Here is a 21,762-nt window from a genome sequence, read left to right on the forward strand (position 1 = left end):
ATTCTCACCAAAGGGGTCTCTGCTCTGGATCTCACACTTTAGAGGTCTCCACTCCGGTCCTCCTCTCTCCATGTTCTCTACCACTGGGCAAGGAATCCCTGTGGCCAAGAGCTCTCCCTTCCAGACCATGCAGCAGGTACCAGGGACCCCAAAATTCTCTGCTCAAATTACCTCGAGGCCTGCACAGTCCCCTTCACTGGAACTACCTTCTTGGGGCAAATGGAGCTCAGGAGTGGCCAAAGGATAGCTGTTTGCAGGGGTGGGAGCTGGGGGTTGGATGTGGGCTGAAGCATCCATATATTGTAAGAATATGACCCATCACAGCCATTTCTGCAAGGGCCCAGTATTATATTGTATTATAGACTGGCCTTGAGAAACAAAGCTCCACATGCTGGGTATCCTCATTTCTACTGGAGTGTCACTGTTTTTACGCCCTCTTAGCAGACAGGGCTAGGACATATAAATGCATATATGCACCCATCTGCATGTTTCTATGTCTATCTGTCATACACTAAAAACCCATGAGTTCATAGTGATGGTAAGGATTCTAATCCAACCCCATAGGCTTCATGCTAGCCTTTTCCCTTTCATTATTTGTGTGTGTGTGTGTGTGTGTGTTTAAAGATTTTATTTATTTGTCAGAGAGAGAGAGGGAGAGAGAGACAGCACAAGCAGGGGGAGAAGCAGGCCCCTCCCCTCCCCCCACCAAGCAAGAAGCCTGATGCGGGACTCGATCCTAGGACTCCAGGATCATGACCTGAGCCAAAGGCAGACACTTAACCCCCTGAGCTACCCGACATCCCATTCCCTTTCATTATTTGTAACTCAGTTTCTTCACAGGAAGAGAAGTCCAGGACCCATTATCCACAATAGATTTACTCATTTGCCCAGTCCTAGAATACACATACAGTAGTTTCAGAAATGCTAACCCATTCTCTTATGAAAACAAATTTATTAAAAAAAATTTTATTAACAAAAATACCATGTTTGTGTACCATTTTTTTAACCAATGAGCCTCACAAAATACTATCTTCCAAAACTTCTTATGTTCTTTTCTTCCCCAAGCCCATCGATGTATTTAGACTATTTATAATACGGTTAGATAGATTTGCTATTTTTTTCTCTTCTGAGTTTTCTCCCATGTTTTGGTTGAGGTCCATTATTTCTTTTTTGGTCATGTAAAATGTTACCAGGTTCTAAAAGCCAAAGCTACACACAAAGGTATACTGAGAGAAGCCTTACTTTCCCCTCATCCCCATGATCACATTCCCACCTCCCATTCCTTCTGCCCTGCCCCACCCACTGCCTGTAGGCAATCGCTGTCCTTAGTTTGTGGTTTTTCCTTCCTGGATTTCTTTTTTGGCACAAATGATAAATACATAAATATTCTTAGATTCCTTTCTTTTCTGTACAAATGTAGCATATTACACTCTTTTGCACTTTGCTTTTTTCATTTAACAAATGTCCCAGAAGTCACTGCAGGGCAGCTCATAAAGATTAACCTCATTCTTTTGTACAGCTATGTAATACTCCATGGTGTGGTTGCCATGGTCCCTGCAACCACTCCTGAGTGTACAGCATTTAGATGGTTTGCGATATTTTGCAGAGACTAACAAGGTGACAGTGAAGAACGTTGTGCATATCTATTGTTTATTGGTGGAGATATATCTTCAGTGTTGATTCCTAGAAGTGGCGTGGCTGAGTGAGTTTCAATCTTCCTTACTATGTGCTTTGTTGCTGTTCTGGCTGTTCGGTGCTCCTTTTCCTTTCCTTCCTCTCATACTTCTTTTGATTTGATTAAGGATTTTAAAAATTATTCTTTTTTGTCCTATTGCCTTTGTAGCTATACATTTACATTCGTTTTCTTATTCTTGTAGTGGCTACTAGTGACAAATCTATAACCTGTGGAGCCTGAAGCCTATACAACTTCCAAGGCTCTTTTTATAAAAGTATAAACACAAAATTATGACTACAAAAATAGGTTAAAAAGTGAATATGTAGAATGAGAAAAGTCGTCACAACTAATTATAACTTCTAAAATGCTGATGAATACCACAATTATCACCAAATTAAAGGGAAACGTTTATTATTAACTGTCAACACATCTCTATAATACTTCCCCCCCATATATTTTTGGCCCCAAAGCCTTTAACTGCCTCTTCATAGAGCAATAATATATTATAATCTCATGTTATTCAGAGGGAAAAGAAAAACCCTCTGGCAGAGTTTTTGTTTTTTATTCTTGATCATTTAGGAACATTTCTTTCAGCTTCAGAGCTCATGCTTATGAATGTCTCATCTAACTTGTTCAGCATGTTGGGGGTGGGGAGCAGGAGAGAGCCGAGCCTCGAGGGAAAAACAGCCCTGGTCCTGCTGCACAGGGCGTGCACAGTGGCCCGGCAGGTAGTCCCGGTCCCCCTGCTTCTGGAATTCCTCTCCCGGCTGTGTCCTCCCTCCCTGTCTTGGATGAGGGGCAGGAACTATGAAAGTGGTCTTTGAGTGGGAAGCAAGGATAAATCCTTCTTGGAGTTAAATACATGGTGTGCTTGCTCAGTGAGACCCAAGGTGGGTTGTTTGTTGCTGACCAGACACAGTGGCCAACTGCCCGCCCCACCTGCAGCTTCAGGACCACCACCAGGGTGAGGCTGACTCCCTTCCTGAAGGAGATAGAAGATAGCCCTCATTGGCTTCCTGGTAAAACTGCCTCTGGTCATTTTCCAAAAATTTTGGAAAAATTTCAGTATCTTTTTTTTTTTTTTTTCCCAAGTGAGTACTACACCCAGTGTGGGGCTTGAACTCACAACCCCAAGATCAAAAGTCATTTTTGATGCCAGGTACCCCAGTCACTATCTTTTAAAATATTGCTTCTGCCTCTCTCTTCTTAGGAGTCTTATTAAGTGTAAGCTAGATCTTCTCATGTATTCATCTATATCTCCTACCTTTGCTTCTACATTTCCATCTTCTGTCTTTCTGAGCTTCATTTTTGGATTTTTTTAAACCTATCTTCCAGTTCACAAAATCTCTCTTAAGTTGTGTCTACCCTGTTCTTAAACTCATCTATTAAGTTCTTAATTTTTAGTTTTTATATTTTTCAGTTGTTGAACTTTAATCTGCTATATCTTTTTTTTTTTCAATTGTGGTAAAAAAAACATAACATTAAACTTACCATCTTAACCATTTTTTAAAAGATTTATTTATTTTGGAGAGAGAGAGAGAGAGCACAAGCATGGGGAGGGGCAGAGGGAGAGGGAGAGAAATCCTCAAGCAGAGTCCCTGCTGAGCGCAGGGCCTGACATGAGGCTTGATCCCAAGACCCTGAGATCATGACCTGAGCTGAAATCAAAAGTAGGATGCTTAACCTACTGAGCCACCCAGGCGCCCCATCTTAACCTTTTTTTAAAAAAAATTTTTTTAAAGATTTTATTTATTTATTTGAGAGAGAATGAGAGACAGAGAGCACGAGAGGGAAGAGGGCAGAGGGAGAAGCAGACCACCCGCTGAGCAGGGAGCCCGATGCGGGACTCGATCCCGGGACTCCAGGTTCATGACCTGAGCCGAAGGCAGTCGCTTAACCAACTGAGCCACCCAGGCGCCCTTTTTTTTTAATTTTATTTTTAAATTTTTTTGTACCAGCACTGTCTTAGCAGTCTGGTGAAGCTTAGGACCTCTTTTCCAAATAATTTTTTTTTTTTAAATTTACTTAGAGAGAGAGAGAGAGATTAGCGAGTGGGGGGAGGAGCAGCGGGAGAGGGAGAAGAAGATTCCCCGCTGAGCAGGGAGCCTGACACGGGGCTTGATCCCAGGACTCTGGGATCATGACTTGAGTTGAAGGCAGGTGCTTAACTGACTGAGCCACCCAGGCACCCCTTCTTTTTTTTTTTTTTTAAAGATTTTATTCATTCATTTGACAGAGAGAGACACGCGAGAGAGGGAACACAAGCCGGGGGAGTGGGAGAGGGAGAAGCAGGCTTCCCGCCGAGCAGGGAGCCCGATGTGGGGCTCGATTCCAGGACCCTGGGACCATGACCTGAGCCGAAGGCACTCGCTTAACGACTGAGCCACCCAGGCGCCCCTAAAGATTTTATTTTTAAGTAATCTCTACACCAAATGTGGGGCTCGAACTCATAACCCTAAGATCGAGCCACATGCTCTGCTGACTGGCGCCCCTCAAACTCCTTTATTATAGAAATTAGTAATTTTAAAAGTATGTTATTTTCTTGATTGTAAAGAACCATCAAATAAGATTATCTTTCTTTAAGCTTAATTTTGTGTGTTCATTGAATTACCAGTTCCCTGAGGCCTTCTCTGGGTCATTTCCACAGAGGGACATCCTCCATAGTTGTGCCTCCTATAAAAATAATCTACTATTGTCTTTTTGTATATAAATTTGTGGGCTTTGTTTTCTCATTATGGACTTTCTATATCCTTTTTTTTTTAATTCCAGGGTAGTTAACATACAGTGTTATATTAGTTTCAGGTGTACAATATAGTGATTCAACAATTCCATACATCACCCAGTGCTCATCATGACAAGTGTACTCTTAATCCCCATCCCCTATTTCACCCATCCCCCCACCCACCCCTCCTCTGGTAACCATCAGTTTGCTCTCTACAAAGAAGAGTCTGTTTTTGGTTTGTCTCTTTCTTCCCCTTTGTCTATTTTGTTTCTTAAATTCCACATATGAGTGAAATCACATGGTATTTCTCTTTCTCTGACTGACTTATTTCCCTTAGCATTATACTCTCTAGATCCATCCAAGTTGTTGCAAATGGCAAGATTTTATTCTTTTTGATGACTGAGTAATATTCCATTGTATATACACCACATCTTCTTATCCATTCATCTGTCAATGGACACTTGGGCTGATTCCATGATTTGGCTATTGTAAATAATGCTGTAATAAACATGGGGTGGGGGTGCCTGCCTGACTCAGTCTGTGGAGTGTGTGACTCTTGATCTCGGGATTGTGGGTTTGAGTCCCATGTTGGGTGTAGGGCTAACTTAAAAATAAAATCTTTAAAAATAAATAAATAAATAAAAATAAACATAGGGGGCCATGTATCCTTTCGAATTAGTGTTTTCTTATTTTTGGGGTAAATACCTAATAGTGTGATTACTGGATCATATGGTAGTTCTGTGTTTAATTTTTGTAAAAAGATTATTTATTTGAGAGAGAGAGTGTGAGTGCAGGGGGACCAGCAGAGGGAGGGGGTAAACAGACTCCACACTTAGCACAGAGCCTAATGCAGGGCTCGATCCCAGCATTCTGAGATCATGACCTGAGCCAAAATCAAGAGTCGTTCATTCAACCAACTGAGCCACCCAGGCGCCCCCTATTTTTAATTTTTTGAGGAACCTCCATATTGTTTACTAGAGTGGCTGCACCAGTTTGCATTCCCACCAACAGTGCAAGAGGGTCCCCCTTTCTCCACATCCTTGCCAACACTTGTTGTTTCTTGTGTTGTTGATTTTAGCCATTCTGACAGATGTGGGTTTTTTTTTAAGATTTTATTTTTTTTAAGTAATCTTTATACCCAACATGGGGTTCAAACCCACAACCCCGAGATCAAGAGTCACATGCTCCATTGAGCCAGCCAGGTGCCCCCTCATGGTGGTTTTGATTTGCATTTCCCGTTGATGAGTGATGGTGAGCGTGTTTTCATGTCTCTGTTGGCTATCTGCATGTCTTCTTTGGAGAAATGTCTGATCATGTCTTCTCCATTTTTTAATCGGATTATTTGGGTTTTTTTTTGATGTTTTGTAAGTTCTTTATGTATTTTGGATACTAACTCTTTTTTTTTTTTAAGATTTTATTTATTTATTTATTTATTTGACAGAGAGAGAGATAGCGAGAGCAGGAACACAAGCAGGGGGAGTGGGAGAGGGAGAAGCAGGCTTCCCGCGGAGCAGGAAGCCCGATGTGGGGCTCGATCCCAGAACCCTGGGATCATGACCCGAGGCGAGGGCAGACACTTAACGACTGAGCCACCCAGTCTCCCCTGGATACTAACTCTTAATCATATGTGTCATTTGCAAATATCTTCTCCCATTTACTAGGTTTTGTTGATTGTTTCCTTTGCTGTGCAGAAACTTTTTATTTTGATGTAGTCCCAATATTTTTATTTTTGCTTTTGTTTCCCTTGCTTCAGGAGACATATCTAGAAAGATGTTGTTATGGCTGATATCAGAGAAATTACTCCCTGTGCTCTCTCCTAGGAATTTTATGTTTTGAGTTTATGGTTTGAGATTTAGGTCCTTAATTTTTTTTTTAAGAGAGGGAGAGAAGGAGAAGGAGAGAGAGAATCTCCACTCAGCATGGAGCCCAACACGGGGCTTGATCTCACAACCTGATCATGACCTGAGCTGAAATCAAGAGTCAGACGCTTAACTGACTGAGCCACCCAGATGCTCCTATCTTTAATCCATTGTGAGTTTATTTTTGTAGATGTTGTAAGAAAGTGGTCCAGTTTCATTCTTTTGCATGTAGCTGTCCAGTTTTTCCCAATACCATTTGTTGAAGAGACTGTCTTTTTCCCATTGCATACTCTTGCCTCCTTTGTCAAAAATTAATTGACCATATAATTGTTTGTTTATTTCTGGGCTCTCTATTCTGTTCTATTGATCTATGTGTCTATTTTTGTGCCAGTACCATACTTTTCTGATTCCTACAGCTTTGAATGTTTTTTTTTTTTAAGATTTTTATTTATTTGACACAGAGAGAGAGAGAGAACACAAGCAGGGGGAGTGGCAGGCAGAGGGAGAAGCAGGGTTCTCGTGGAGCAGGGAGCCTGATGCAGGGCTCGATCCCAGGACCCTGGGATCATGACCTGAGCTGAAGGCAGATGCTTAACGACTGAGCTACCCAGGCGCCCCTATAGCTTTGTAGCATAAGTTGAAATCTGGAATTGTGATACCTCCAGTTTTGTTTTTGTTTTTTTATTTATTTGAGAAAGAGAGAGAGTGAGCGAGAGAGAGAGAGCAAGCACAAGCCGGGGGAGGGGGGAGATGGGAGAGGAAGAGGGAGAAGCAGGCTTCCCGCTGAGCAGGGAGCCTGGTGCGGGGCTCGATCCCAGGACTCGGGGATCATGACCTGAGCCGAAGGCAGATGCTTAACTGACTGAGCCACCCAGGTGCCCCTGTTTTTCTTTTTCAAGATTGTTTTGGCTATTTGGCCTCTTTTGTAGTTCCATATAAATTTTGGTTTAGTTTGTTCTAGTTCTATGAAAAATGCTGTTGGCATTTTGATAGGGATGGACTTCCTATATTCTTTCATATTGCCCTCTCCTCAACACAAACACTGTATGCATTCAGAGCGAGGAATGAATAGTAGATGGTGTGGAGGTGCGCTATGTTCAGGGACATAAGCCAAGTCCATCTGGGGACTAACTTCATGCCTGACCTGTAGCATTCTTCATTGGAGTGGGGGCCATGTTCCCACCTGCAAAGGATTTGGATATGTTGGCTCATTCTTTCTAATTCTTCGTATTCAGGAAGTGGTAGTTTCATTTAGGCGTTGTCTAGGACAGTTTAAAACCAGTTATAGTCTTCCCAATTAACTCACCATTTCCAGTGTTGATCTTCCCCGCCAACCCCAACAAGACTATGATTTATTTTTTTAAGGCAGGGTTATGACTTGCATTTGCTCTTGACCCTCTGTGCCCAGCCTAGTACTAGAATGAAGGTACTTCTGGAAGAAATGAGCAGATTGAGAAGGTAGCGCTTTAAGAGGAAGATGTATAGAGTTTGGAGCTGGGTTTAGGAACAAATACTTCCAGCAAAATTGAGAAATGTGAACGTGAGCTCTTTAGTCCAAAGTCATCTAGACGCATGGTTTTGGCTGGGTAGTCACACATTTATGCCTGGTGGGTTCTGTGATGTGAATGCACTTTCTGCTCAACCAAGCCCTTTTGGGGCCTGCTAGGACAGGTGGCCTGACAACAACTTTGTTTTCTTGGGTGGGGTAACTTCCTGGTGCTTCATTCAAAAGACGTCAACTTTGATTTTAGTGACTGAGGCTTATCTTGGCAACTTTTACAGCCCAGCATTCCCAACATGTTTTAAAATGGCTATCATAGATAACATCCTCGCTACAGAAGGCTACAGCCAGAGTACTTTCTCTGGGCTGTGCTGTCACTGAGTCTGAAATTTTTTATTGCTCGCACTGTGTTCTGGTCAGGGAGAGACCATACTGCCTGGGATTTCAACAGCCCCACAGACCACCTTCTGCCAGATGAGTCACTGTGATCTGTGAGGGGCTGGCCCGGGGAAGAGTGCTTGGTAAGAATGGGGTAGGAGGGGGCCTCTAGCCTGGACTGAGATCTGCTCAGCAGGTTTGGGAACTCAGTTTAGGAATGTGCCCACCATGTTCAGGTTTGTCGTGGGAATGAGGAGCGAGAGGGTGCGGGACCCACCCAGAACACACTGTCCCACACCCCTCGTGCAAGGAGGATTGGGCAGGTGCCAGCACGTCAAGGTTCTCAGCCAAGTCCAGCAGAATCCCGGAGAAACAGGCCGCCTCGGGATTCCAGCACAGTTTGCTATTGTTACACCTTCCATGAAACAACAACGTCAACTCTCCTGAAAAGATCTCCCTCCAGGACATTTTTCCTAAAGCAAGGCCAGCTAAGAGGCAGGCAGAAGCCAACCTCAGAGGAGGAGAGAGTGCGGGAGAGACAGAGGACTGGCCCGGTGTGTGCCTTTGGTGGGTGGGGCGGTTTGCCCGGTTGGGACACAGGCCACGTAGCACCCTCTGGTTGTGAAGAGCCACTCCCTACTCATTTGGGTTCTTTTCTCTCTGGCTTTAAGTATTTTTATTCTTGATCATGCCGGATATACATGTGTCTGTATATATGACCATGAACCTAGAAGTTCATTTTCCTATTTATCAATGCTCCAGGAATCCCTGCCACCACCAAACTTAACATGCTATAAAACTGAACCCATCTTCTCTTTTTTCCCTGCCAACTGGCCTCCCTTAGCAGCCTCCTCATGCCCGCCAGGGATGCTTCCATTGTTACCCTCTCAGACTCGAGGCTTTGGCAATGCCATTTTATTTCTTCATTAGTTTATTCAATGGTCAAATATCCAAATATTTGTTAAATTTTTCTTTGTTTTTTCTCATTTTTTATTAGCATTTATCACTGGCTTAAGTTATCTTGTTTATTTAGTTGTCATTTTTTTAATCTCCTCCCCTTTTGGGCTCATTCACTGCCCCATTCCCAGTGCCTAAAGTGTCCAGCATGAAACAAACAATACATAGTTGAAAATGAACACATAAATCTATGTAAGGTACTTAGAATTTTGTAAGCAAGATAAATTTCAACTAATGACGGTTTTGCTTTCATCTGCCATCAGTTCACTCTATGCATTGTCTGCCCTAGAACAAATCTTTCTCAAATGCCTCTATGAGCCAGGCACTGTTCAAGGTGCAAGGTATACTGCAATGAGCAACATGGACATGGGCCATCCTTGCTCCCTCATCACCCACCCACCAAAGCCAAGCCGCTGGGCTGAGCTCCAAGGCCCCTCCCCCTCCCTCAGAGCCCATTTGTCCTGCCTGCAGGGACCTCCTGGTGGGTGGGTGATAAGGGAGCAGGGATGGCCAAAGGTTGGGCGACTGGTTCCATGCCAGGTGCAGGAAGCCAGGGTGAGGGTGAGAAGCAAGAGACATGCCCAGAGGGAGACAGGGGTAGGTGGCAATAGCTCAAGCTAAGAAATCCAGAGGGGAAAACATGCCAGTGGGGATCTGGAAGGCTTCTTGGTGGAACTGGAGCTGGAGAGGAATTTGGAGGTTCTGCCTCTCACTCAGAATCAGCAACTTGCCTGAGGCCAGAAAGGAGCCCAAAACCCAGGGAGGTCTGATTCAACCTGTGCTCAAGACCTTTCTCTATTTTGGTGTTGGTGAATCTAGGGAGAGCTTTTCTCCTCCTCTCTCCCAGATCTTGCCATCTAGCCTTCAGGAAAGAACTCTGTGGGCTGAGGCCCAGAAATTCCAGCTCTCGGACCCTAATTCAGACCCTGCCACCTCCTCACCAAGTGAAGCTGTCTCTCCTCCCATTTCTCATCTACTCTGTGCCAGAACGCTGCGTCTCCCTGACATCCCTGAAACCCATCTCCTCTCCTGGGTCCCCCTGGCTTCTGGGTTTGCCACTTCTGAGCAAACCAAGGCCCTGAGCCCTGCCCTGCCTTACCTCCCGGGACTGCCACGCAGCTCAAACAGTGTGGTGCGTGGGGCATGCCCGAAAGTGGCCGCACGCTGGGAGTCCAGTGTTGCTGTTAGTTCTGCAGCACAGTGAACCACACTGGTAACAAGGGGAAGAGGGGGGCCCGTCCAGCACCTGGTCACAAAAGTCCTGGCATCACCATGACCTTGGGTGGGTTATTTCACCTCTCTCAAACTCAGGGTCCTCACCTGCAAAGTGGAAACTATAGTAGCTGCTGTGAGAAATAAAGAAAATAGTGAATGGAAAGGGCTTTACTGAGCGTTTAGACCCTTGGTGGATGGGAGCCACCCTTCTTATTTTAGGGACGGGCATTGTCCCACTCTAGGTGTTGGCAATGGGACAACCACTTGACCAGTAGTAGGTTTGTAATTTACTCACATTCAGGAGGCATCTCTCTTAAGAGATGGTGTTGGTTTGATGGACTGGGGACCCATTTCATCCCTGACCCCTCGTGGCCGCAGCACTGTTCACAAGGGCCCACTCACTGGTCACTTGAGATGTGACAATAGTTAGACTCCTATAGGCTTGGAGTTGACAGCCAGTACATGGTGGTCATCCAGTCACCAAAGAAGATATACAGGTGGCAAGTAAGCATATAAAGATATGCTCAGCATCATATGTCATTAGGGAAATGCAGATTAAAACAGCAAAGAGGTGGGGCGCCTGGGTGGCTCAGTCGTTGGGCGTCTGCCTTCAGCTCAGGTCATGATCCCAGGGTCCTGGGATCGAGCCCCGCATTGGGCTCCCAGCTCCGCGGGAAGCCTGCTTCTCCCTCTCCCATTCCCCCTGCTTGTGTTCCCTCTCTCGCTGTGTCTCTCTCTGTCAAATGAATGAATAAAATCTTTAAAAAAAAACCAAACAGGGCGCCTGGGTGGCTCAGTCGGTTAAGCGACTGCCTTCGGCTCAGGTCATGATCCCGGGGTCCTGGGATCGAGTCCCGCATCGGGCTCCCTGCTCTGCGGGGAGCCTGCTTCTCCCTCTCCCACTCCCCCTGCTTGTGTTCCCTCTCTCGCTGTGTCTCTCTCTGTCAAATAAATAAATTAAAAAAAAAAAAAAAAAAAAAACCAAACAAACAGCAATGAGATACCACCATACACCTATTAGAATGACTAAAACCAAAACAGTGATAACGTCCCATGCTGGCAAGGATGTGGAGCAACAGGAACTCTTGTTCATTGTTAGTGGGAATGCAAATCAGTACAGACACCCCGGAAGACAGTTTGGTAGTTTCTTACAAAACTAACCATATTCTTACCATATGATCCTGCAGTTGTGCTCCTTGGCACTTACTCAAGTGTCCATATAAAAACCTGCATGCCAACGTTTATAGCAGCCCTTTTCTTAACTGCCAAAACAGGATGTCCTTCAATAGGCGAATGGGTAAACAAACTGTGGTACATCCAGACAATGGAATATTACTCAGCAATAAAAAGAAATGAGCTATCAAGCCACAAAAAGACATGGATAAACCTTAAATGTGTATGAAGTGAAAGAAGCCACTCTGAAAAGCTACATACTATATGATTCCAGTTGGAAGTCAGTGTTGGATGTAGATTTGTGGGTCTGAAGTTTATTCCATTTGGGGGCCCTCTTTAAGAGAAAAAAGATACAGAACAACAAATACAAAATTATGTTAAAAAGTAATATTTCTTTAGCATGTTACAGGAAATCATAATCAACTATAATTTGAAAAAGCTGAAAAATACCACAAACATCACAAGATCTTCAAAAATAATACATAATTTGTACTGTCCACAGCATTTTTATAAAAACATACCCCCCACATTTTCTGCTGCATATACTCTGATTACTTCTTCATATAACAATGTTTAAGATGTTTTCTACAGGGGCGCCTGGGTGGCTCAGTCGTTAAGCATCCGCCTTCAGCTCAGGTCATGATCCCGGGGTCCTGGGATTGAGCCCCGCATTGGGCTCCCTGCTCAGCGGGGAGTCTGCTTCTTCCTCTCCCTCTGCCCCTGCCTCCCACCCCCGCTCCTGCATGTGCACTCTTCCCTCTCTCAAATAAATAAAAATCTTTAAAAAAATGTTTTCTACAGAGAGAATAGAGAGGTAGTTCAATCTTCCTTCTAGCATGGTTGATCAAAACTTTTTCATTACTGATAATTCAGAAAAATTTCTTTCAGCACCACAGCTCATTATGCCTTATAATGTGTTTTGCAGATTCTTGAGATTTGTCAAATTGTTGTCAAATATGAGAAAACCTATATCATTCTTCTTTCACTTGAGGGGTAAGATCTGGGGATCCAGTAATCAATCTTAAATATTATTTAAGATACTCGGTGGCAAATTGTTAGATGCTGCCATGGAATAGCCTGAATTTTGGGCTGGGCCCTGCACCTTGGCTTCATGTTAGGTAGGTAAGACTATTGCTGGAAGCCATTCCTGTACCATGACAGTTAGCAATGACTTAATTGTACTCAGAGGTGATGAGGAACCACATAAATATATCCTGTTAAATCCAATCTAAGTTGGATTCCCAGCTCAATATTCTCTTATTTGGGTCCCCCAAAATGTCAATGGCCACCCCTGAGCCTCTGACAGAGATGTGCAAACTCCAAGTGGGAAGAGAGCTGCCTTAACCAAGTGCAGTCAAGCTATCTCACTTTTGTCTGTTTTATTAAATATAAGACATAATTATGTGTACACTGCTCACTTGTAGAGAAAAATCTGTGCTTCATAGAAAACTATTACCTAAAACAAATCTTCTGTATTAGCTGATTCTGATTGTATGGGAGCTATTTAACAACTCCAAATTGTAGACAATTGATAGCAATGCAAGATAATTTTAATTTATTTTCATTTACTTTTATTTTTTATTTTTTAAAGATTTTATTTATTTATTTGAGAGAGAGCGTGGGAGAAAGAGAGCACAAGCAGGGGGAGGGACAGAGGCAGAGGGAGAAGCAGACTCCCCGCTGAATGGGGAGCCTGATGTGGAGCTTGATCCCAGGATCCTGGGATCACGACCTGAGCCGAAGGCAGATGTCCAACAGACTGAGCCACCCAGTGCCCCACAAGATAATTTTTATATGTTGAAATGCAAATGAATTCTGCCCAGTGGAGGGAGCTTTGTCTCTATTTGTGCATTCATTTCAATATTCCTGATCTATAAATGAGTCTGTCCTTTGTTTTTTCCTTTGAACTAGATATAACATCTGCCTGGTTCCCTCACTATGCTTAAAATAAAATCTTTAATATGTTTATTTCATATTTGTATGAAAGTCATACTTTTACTTAAAAAAAAATATATATCCTTTAATAGTAGGGTCCTCCCCAGGGCCTTCAAAGGAGCCCATGCAAATTGCGAGTGAGAGGCCATAAAGGATGAACTTTGCAGGTTTCATGGTAAAGCTTCCACTGGAATTAAAAATTCAGGTAATGTGTGCAACATGAGAAGAAAAAAGCACGGATGGACCCACGTAAGTGGGATGGACTGAGGAAGCAAACACTGTGTTGGAAGAAAGCCAGGAGCGGTCAGTGCCCTGGAAAGCAAAGGAGCACAGATTTCAGAGAATTAAATAATGAAAAACAGTATAAATGCCATGGATCAAGGAAGAACCTAGAGGTGGCACTTTGATTTGAAAATTAGGAGACCAAGGCTCTCCTTAATAGCAATATTAGGACAAGAGTGAGGAAACAGCTATGGCACAGGGAGTGAATGGAGGTGGACCAAGTGAGTACAGTGAGCATGGCCTCCTATTTCTAGTAACTTGGCAATGAAAGGAAGGACTGAGATACCCCAATAGATAAGAGTAGACACATGGAGCTCAGAGGGAGTTTTCCCCAGTGACATTTCATATCACACTGACTCTTTCAGGTATCTAAGAACATCTAAAAAGAAGTTTTAAATGATTTTTTAAAGATTTTATTTATTTATTTGAGAGAGAGAGAGTGAGCACAAGCAGGGGAGAGGCAGAGGGAGAGGAAGAAACAGGCTCCGTGCCAAGCAGGGACCCCAACATGGGGCTCAATTCCAGGACTCTGGGATCATGACCCAAGCCAAAGGCAGACGCTTAATGGACTAAGCCACCCAGATGCCCCTAAAAATAAGTTTTAAAGGAGGAAAACAACTATAATTTATAAGGAGATTATCATCATTTAGTTTCTACATATAATAGGTAAATGTGTATAATAGATAATAATGAGCCCAAGTTTTGTATATACATAAACATGATACCAAATTAGAATCATACGATATATATAGTATATATAGTATAAGAATATACTTATTACCCTGTCATACCTGGGAGAACGTTCTCATTTAAGAGCCTTACAGAGCTCAAAGACTGTATAATATTCTACATTGTGAGTGTTCATAATCAGTTGATTCATTCTTTATTATTTAGCCTGACCTTTAGATTATTAACAATTTTTTACTGTTTCAATACTGCTGCCATGACTTTCCTTTACATTAATCTTTTTTTTTTTTTTTAAAGATTTTATGTGTTTATTTTAGAGAGAGAGCAGGGTGGAGGGAGGTACAGAGGGAGAGGGAGAGAATCTCAAGCAGACTCCATGCTTGAGCTCATGACCCGAGATCATGACCTGAGCTGAAACCAAAAGTCTGACTCTCAACCAACTGAGCCACCCAGGAGTCTCTCCTTTACATTAATCTTAATGATTAGTTCTAATTCATTCCAAAAGAAAAATAACTTTGAAGTAGAATTCTTGGGTCAAACTTTTCTGGCCTTTAATACATGTTCTCAAATTTTCCTATAAATAGGCTGACCCAGGCCTTTCCCAAGTGTATGAGTGACTGTTCGCTTATATCTCCCTTATCAATGAGAATTTTCATATTTTTAAAAAATGTTTATTTATTCATGAGAGTCAGAGAGAGGGAGAGAGGCAGAGGCAGAGGGAGAAGCAGGCTCCCCGCCTAGCAGGGAGCCCGATGCGGGACTCGATCCCAGCACCTTAGGATCATGACCTGAGCTGAAGGCAGATGCTTAACCATCTGAGCCACCCAGGCGCCCCGAGAATTTTCATATTTTAAGAATATTTGCCAATTTGTTAGGCAGATGTTGCACTATTTTAGTATGTTTGATGGAACATTTACCGTAAGTTTTTCTTTCACTCTTCCCATAAGCTAAGATTTCCTTGTGCTTTCCAATTTTGCTGACCATGTTCTCACTTATTTGGAAATTGGTTTTGTATCAGGGAAAATGGTGGTCGTTGGTGATTTACACAAGAACAGAATCCATGGAGTTGTGGAGATAAAACCAGACTGAACTGGATAAAGAGAGAACGGCAGGCGAGGACCACAAGCACAGACAGCTCTTCTGAAGAATTTTGCTCTAAAGGAAAGCAGAGAAACTGGCTGCAGTGGAAGTGGAACATGGGGTCAAGGAGAAGTTTTTTTTAAAGATTTTATTTATTTATTTGACAGACAGAGACACAGCGAGAGAGGGAACACAAGCAGGGGGAGTGGGAGAGGGAGAAGCAGGCTTCCCGCTGAGCAGGGAGCCCGATGCGGGGCTCGATCCCAGGACTCTGGGATCATGACCTGAGCCGAAGGCAGATGCTTAACGACTGAGCCACCCAGGCGCCCCGAGAAGTTGTTTTTTATATATGGGAGTGACTTAGCAGAGAAGAGAGACTGAGCAGTTGTTGACCTTAGTAAGAGCAGAAGAGGGCCATGCATTTTCGTAGGACATGACGCAGTGCAAGTAGGTTGGAAGATTTGGAAAGTGAGGTAGCTCTTCTATTTCTTAGGGAATCAAAAAATGGTCAAAGCTGAAAAGGGAGGAATGCTGGAATTCTGATGTAAAAGGAGGTAGGAAATGGTGTTTCAGAGAATGGAGGAGTAAACTGATGGGAGAAACCTAGTAAGACTGCTAGATAATGGCGAGGCCCCATATAAGATTCACGATTAGAAACTAGATGTGAGATGAGTCTACACACATCTTTTTTTTTCTCCCACCACATTAAACTGATCAGATTTGGGTGACAAATATGTAGAGTTAAATTAACTAGGGTTGGGATTCTCCAAGGTAAGAGGATTTAGGAACAGAAAGGAAAGGGAGTTGATGATGACTGAAGTGAATTGGTAGAATGATGGGGCCTCAGCATTGTAACTAGGTGGAAGGGAGGCAAAGAAAGTGGGTTATGGGCAGCAAGATTGGCAAACCACTCTCCCCTCCAGCGATCCAAGATCCCAAAAGGAAAGAAGGCTAAGGGGAAGAAGCTGGCCCCGGTCCCTGCTGTTGTGAAGAAGCTAGAGGCCAAGAAGGTGGTCAATCCCCTGTTTGAGAAAAGGACCAGGAATTTTAGCACTGGACAGGACATTCAGCCCAAAAGGGACCTTAACCACTTTGTCAAATGGCCCTGCTACATCCGGCTGCAATGGCAAAGAGCCATTCTTTATAAATGTCTAAAAGTGCCTCCCGTGATTAACTAGTTCACCCAGGCCTTGGACCTGCAAACAGCTACTCAACTGCTTAAGCTGGCCCAAATACAGACCAGAGACAGCAAGAGAAGAAGCAGAGATTGTTGGCCCAGGCCGAAAAGAAAGCTGACTGCAAAGGGAATGTCCCCACCAAGAGGTCGCCTGTCTTTCGAGCTGGTGTTAATACTGTTACCAACTTAGTGGAAAACAAGAAGGCTCAGCTGGTAGTGATTGCACATGACGTGGATCCCCCTGAGCTGGTTGTCTTCCTGCCTGCTCTGTGTCATAAGATGGGGGCTCACTACTGCATTATCAAAGGGAAGGCCAGACTGGGGCATCTGGTCCACAGGAAGACCTGCACCACTGTCGCCTTCACACAGGTTAACTTGGAAGACAAAGGAGCTTTGGCTAAGCTGGTGGAAGCTATGAGGACCAATTACAATGACAGATATGGTGAGATCTGCTGTCATTGGGGAAGCAACATCCTGGGTCCTAAGTCAGTGGCTCACACTGCCCAGCTGGAAAAGGCAAAGGGCAGGATGGTAAGCCAGGCGAAGAATCTTCAGTGAAGGAAGGAACTGGCAGACTGTGGGTAGATATGACTGCAATATAGAGGTGGCAGAGTCTGATGGCTTGCATTTCAGAGGAGATGGGCATTTGAGGGAGGAGGACAGAGACATGATTGGAAAGGGGAAATGAGAGGAAGGAGGTCATCATTTTCTCCAAATCCTTTAGAACCAGGAGTGTTTGAGAAAGAACAGCCGCTCTTGAGAAGATTAAAGTCAGTGTCCTTAGGGGATAGCGAGATTGTAGTATTTAGTACGTTGAAAGGGAAGGAAACACTGAGACAAATGGTAGAAGACATAGAAGTAGGGTGGAGGTGTTACTGATGAAAGGTCATGAGGTCAAGGATGTACAGTGGAAGGGTTTGGGAATGTTGGGCTTCCAAGGTTGAGCTGCCCTCCATAACCCAGTTGCCCCCTGTGAGCTGTCTAGCCCAGTCCTCTCATTTCAGAGACAAGAAGACTCCGGATCCAGAGGGGAAACTGCTGCAGAAGTTGCTCCCTTCTCAGTCACAGGTCCTGAGTCCGGGATAAAGTCTGAGGGGTATTCTTGTTCAGTTCCACCTGAGGGAGGGTCCTCCTTCCTGTTCGTCCTAGTACGGCGACCTCACCCTGTCCCAAGCCATTTTCTTCATGCTACAGTACACTTCCCGGGGCTTCGATTTGCTGGGTCCAGTTCTGCCAATGCCATTTTGAGCTGCCCCCAATCTGGAAGTGCCTATTTCCTAAAGAAGGCTTTCGGTAACAGAACGTGCCATCAACCCCCCTCCCACTCCTCAGACCCTGAACTTCTCCCATTCTTCAGGTTAGGGAAGTGATAAGACTCTTAGGTTTATCTGCCTCTACTTAAAGTTCAATTTGTCCAACAACTCTACTGAAGTCCTTTCCATCATCCTCCCTTCTACTGATGAGAAAGCTGATCACAGAGGGGTTCATTCTCTTCCCTGAGGTCACGCAGCATGGAGATTGTGGAACCTGGCTGTGAATGAAGCTCCGCCCCATTCCAAAGCCCTTGCAAGTCGTTTCTGTGCATTTCACCTCCACTTCCTGTCTGTGCGACAAACTCCCAAGGCAGGGCAGTCTCAGTGCAGGGTGACTACAGGTCAGATCCTCCCAGGCTCGTGGAGGCTTAGAGGAGAAGGTGGCATTGAATTTTTGAATCAAGAACTTAAGTCAAGTGGGAAGGAACGCAAGAGGGCATTTATGGCAAAAGGAACAGTGTGAATCAGGCTGGGCTCTTCCGTAGTTCTCAGCCTCCTATTATTTTTTCACGGCGCTGAGCCCTGATAGACCACAAGGGTGAGACCTGTAGATATTCCCGTGGCTCTCACCCCAGATGAGCTCCTAACACTTGCCTCCTTTTCTTGCCCTTCACCAGCCACAAGACCGGCAGCCCCAGACACATCACCCCAATGCCGCTCCTGCAGCTAGCTGTCTGGGCAGGACGTCGAAGGACATGCCCCCTGGAGGCGGGCTTCGGAACTCATTTGGCTCTGATTGGCTGCGAAACTCGCGCCTCCAGGCCAGCCACTCAGAGGCAGCCATCAGTTCTCCCTTACCTCTGATTGGCTGTGCTAAGCACGTGCGCAGATGTGCCCCTAGCTGCGACCTGAGAGCTGGGGCGGACGTTAACCGCCCACCACCGCCATGTTCCTTTTCAGGCTCCTTGGGTACTGACAGGTAACTGGGCTGGGGAGCAGCGACCCTGAGCTGGTTCTCCTCCTGGGGCGGGCTGAGAGGTGCGGTTGGGGCTGTTGGAGCCCAGGTCTTACCAGGTTTCTAAGGTTTACCGAGGGCCTGGGAGGATTAAGATCAGTAATCAGCCATGGATCCCCTTTATGGTAATAGGATTTGCCCTTTGATGAACACTTGGCCTCTTTTTTTTTTTTTTTAAGATTTTATTTATTTGTCAGAGAGAGAGACAGACAGAGCACAAGCAGGGGGAGCAGCAGACGGAGGGAGAAGCAGGCCTCCCGCTGAGCAAGGAGCCCGATGCTGGGCTTGATCCCAGGATCCTGGGATCATGACCTGAGCCCAAGGCAGACTGACTGAGCCACCCAGGCGCCCCATTTTGGCCTCTTCTTGACTTCACATGATGCATTTGTTCATAATGAGAAAATAATGCATATTTGGTTCTTCTGAGTTTGAGAAATTGTGTGTTAGCCTATGTAAGGTCCCTTGGGTGCAAAGAGAAAATTGGCTGGTGTCTCCTATCCGCACTTGATTGGAAGGAAGAATGGTTAGGATTAAGCTCCAAGAAGGAGCTGTAGCAGCATTTTTGGAAGAAAAGAAGACAGACTTTTGAGGTAGAAGAAAACCATCAGGAACTCAAAAGTTAACAAGGAAACGGGAGTTGACCACCTCATAGAATGTTTCTTTTTTTTTTTAAGATTTTATTTATTTATTTGAGAGAGAAAGAGAGAGCACATGAGAGGGGGGAGGGTCAGAGGGAGAAGCAGACTCCCTGCCAAGCAGGAAGCCCGATGCGGGACTCGATCCCGGGACTCGATCCCGGGACTCCAGGATCATGACCTGAGCCGAAGGCAGTCGCCTAACCAACTGAGCCACCCAGGCGCCCTCATAGAATGTTTCTAAGGGCTACCTATGAGATAACACCTGACAACCACTAACCTGTTCTTTTTTTTTTTCTTTAAGATTTTATTTATTGGGGCGCCTGGGTGGCTCAGATGGTTAAGAGTCTGCCTTCAGTTCAGGTCATGATCCCCGGGTCCTGGGATCGAGCCCCACATCGGGCTCCTGGCTCAGCGGGGAGCCTGCTTCTTCCTCTCCCTCTGCCTCTCTCCCTGCTCATGCTTTCTCTCTCTCTCTCTCTCTCTGTATCTCTGTGTCTCAAATGAATAAATAAAAAAAAAAAAGATTTTATTTATTTATTTGACAGAGACACAGCGAGAGAGGGAACACAAGCAGGGGGAGTGGGAGAGGGAGAAGCAGGCGTCCCGAGGAGCAGGGAGCCCGATGCGGGGCTCGATCCCAGGACCCTGGGATCATGACCTGAGCCGAAGGCAGACGCTCAACGACTGAGCCACCCAGGCGCCCCAACACTAACCTGTTCTTAGTCTCTGTAATTTTGTCATTTCGAGCATGTTATAAAAATGGAATCCTACAGTTTGTAACCTTTTGAGACCCGCGTTTTTCATTCGGCATAATTACTTTGCAGTCTAGCCAAATTCTTGCATGTATCAATCAATACTTGTTTTCAGGAGAGGTTGGGGTTCTTTGTGGACCCATGGTATATCCTGAAGTGATGTGGGTTGACTCTTCTTAGCCAGATCTGAGGGGAAGAAAAGATCACTCAGGCACTGGGTATTAATCTAGACTCCATCACTTACCAGCTTTATGATGTTGGCATGGCTGCTAATCTGTGTGTATCTGTTTCCCTGGGTCAACATAATGAAACATGATGAAACAACCTACCTCACCGAGTTATTGTGAGAATTGAAACAGACAGTAGATATATGCTCAGTAGAATGTTTATCACAAAGTAAACACTCAATAGTTCATCTATAAGGATTCTGTTTTTGTCCGTGTTATTCATGTCAATGTGAGAACAAGATAGATTATGGCTCATATTTGAAAAGGATACTGATGGCCAGCAATAACTTCAGCCTCTCAATTACCATTATTATGCTCTGCCACACTAAACTTCTTACCACTTCAAACAAGATGTATGTCCTTGGGGGCACCTGGGTGGCTCAATCCATTAAGCGTCTGCCTTCAGCTCAGGTTGTGATCTCCAGGTCCTGGGATCGAGCCCCAAGTCCAGCTCCCTGCCTCATGGAGTCTGCTTCTCCCTCTCCCTCTGCCCCTCCCACTGCTTGTGCTCTCTCTTTCTCTCTCTCAAATGAATAAATAAAATCTTAATAAAAAAAGATGTCTGTCCTTTCTCCACTCCATGCTTCTGGCCCCACACTTTTCTTTACCTTGGGAAATAGTCTTTAGCTCATGCATTCTTCATTTGACCAATATAGCTAGCAAATATCAGCTTTCTCAGAAGCCTTTGTTCATTCCAACAGTTACTTTTCTACTGTAGAACAAAATTCTGTCCAACTCTATTTCAAATACTGTATTATCGTATCTTTATTTCCCCCACTGATCTATGATCTTTTACCCTGAGATAATTAATATTCATCTTTAAATCCCCATTGTCCAGCACACTGCCCATCGTATAGGAGATGCTCAGTATAAGTTATGCTCAGTCTAAATTGTTGAATCAGTGAATGAATATTAATTCTTATAAAGGAGAATTGGTCACACCTTGAATTTCTAGGAAAAGATTTATATTTGGAAGTATATGCACATTTTAAATTGGTAAATTGCCCTATAGCAATATCCTAATTTCTTTGTGGCTCTGTGATATTCCATCAAGTCATTATAGTTTAATTATATAGTATCACTTTGTAGAGCTTTATGGTGTGTTTTGTTTCATTATATATGTAAGCATTTTCATTTATTCATAATTTTCAGAAACATATTTTTTTAAAAAGATTTTTTATTTTTAAGTTTTACACCCAACATGGGGCTTGAATTTACAACCCGAAGATCAAGAGT

General features: G+C 44.3%; 1 pseudogene; it reads left to right on the forward strand.

The window, feature by feature from the left end:
• Positions 1–15,263: 15,263 nt before the first annotated feature.
• On the forward strand, positions 15,264–17,225 carry LOC123862967 (large ribosomal subunit protein eL8-like; annotated as a pseudogene).
• The last annotated feature ends 4,537 nt before the right edge of the window (positions 17,226–21,762 follow it).

The sequence above is a fragment of the Mirounga angustirostris genome, unplaced genomic scaffold (assembly GCF_029215605.1).
Source record: "Mirounga angustirostris isolate CCGP_5_RB_7025 unplaced genomic scaffold, mMirAng1.0.hap1 SCAF_1, whole genome shotgun sequence".
Taxonomy (NCBI): domain Eukaryota; kingdom Metazoa; phylum Chordata; class Mammalia; order Carnivora; family Phocidae; genus Mirounga; species Mirounga angustirostris.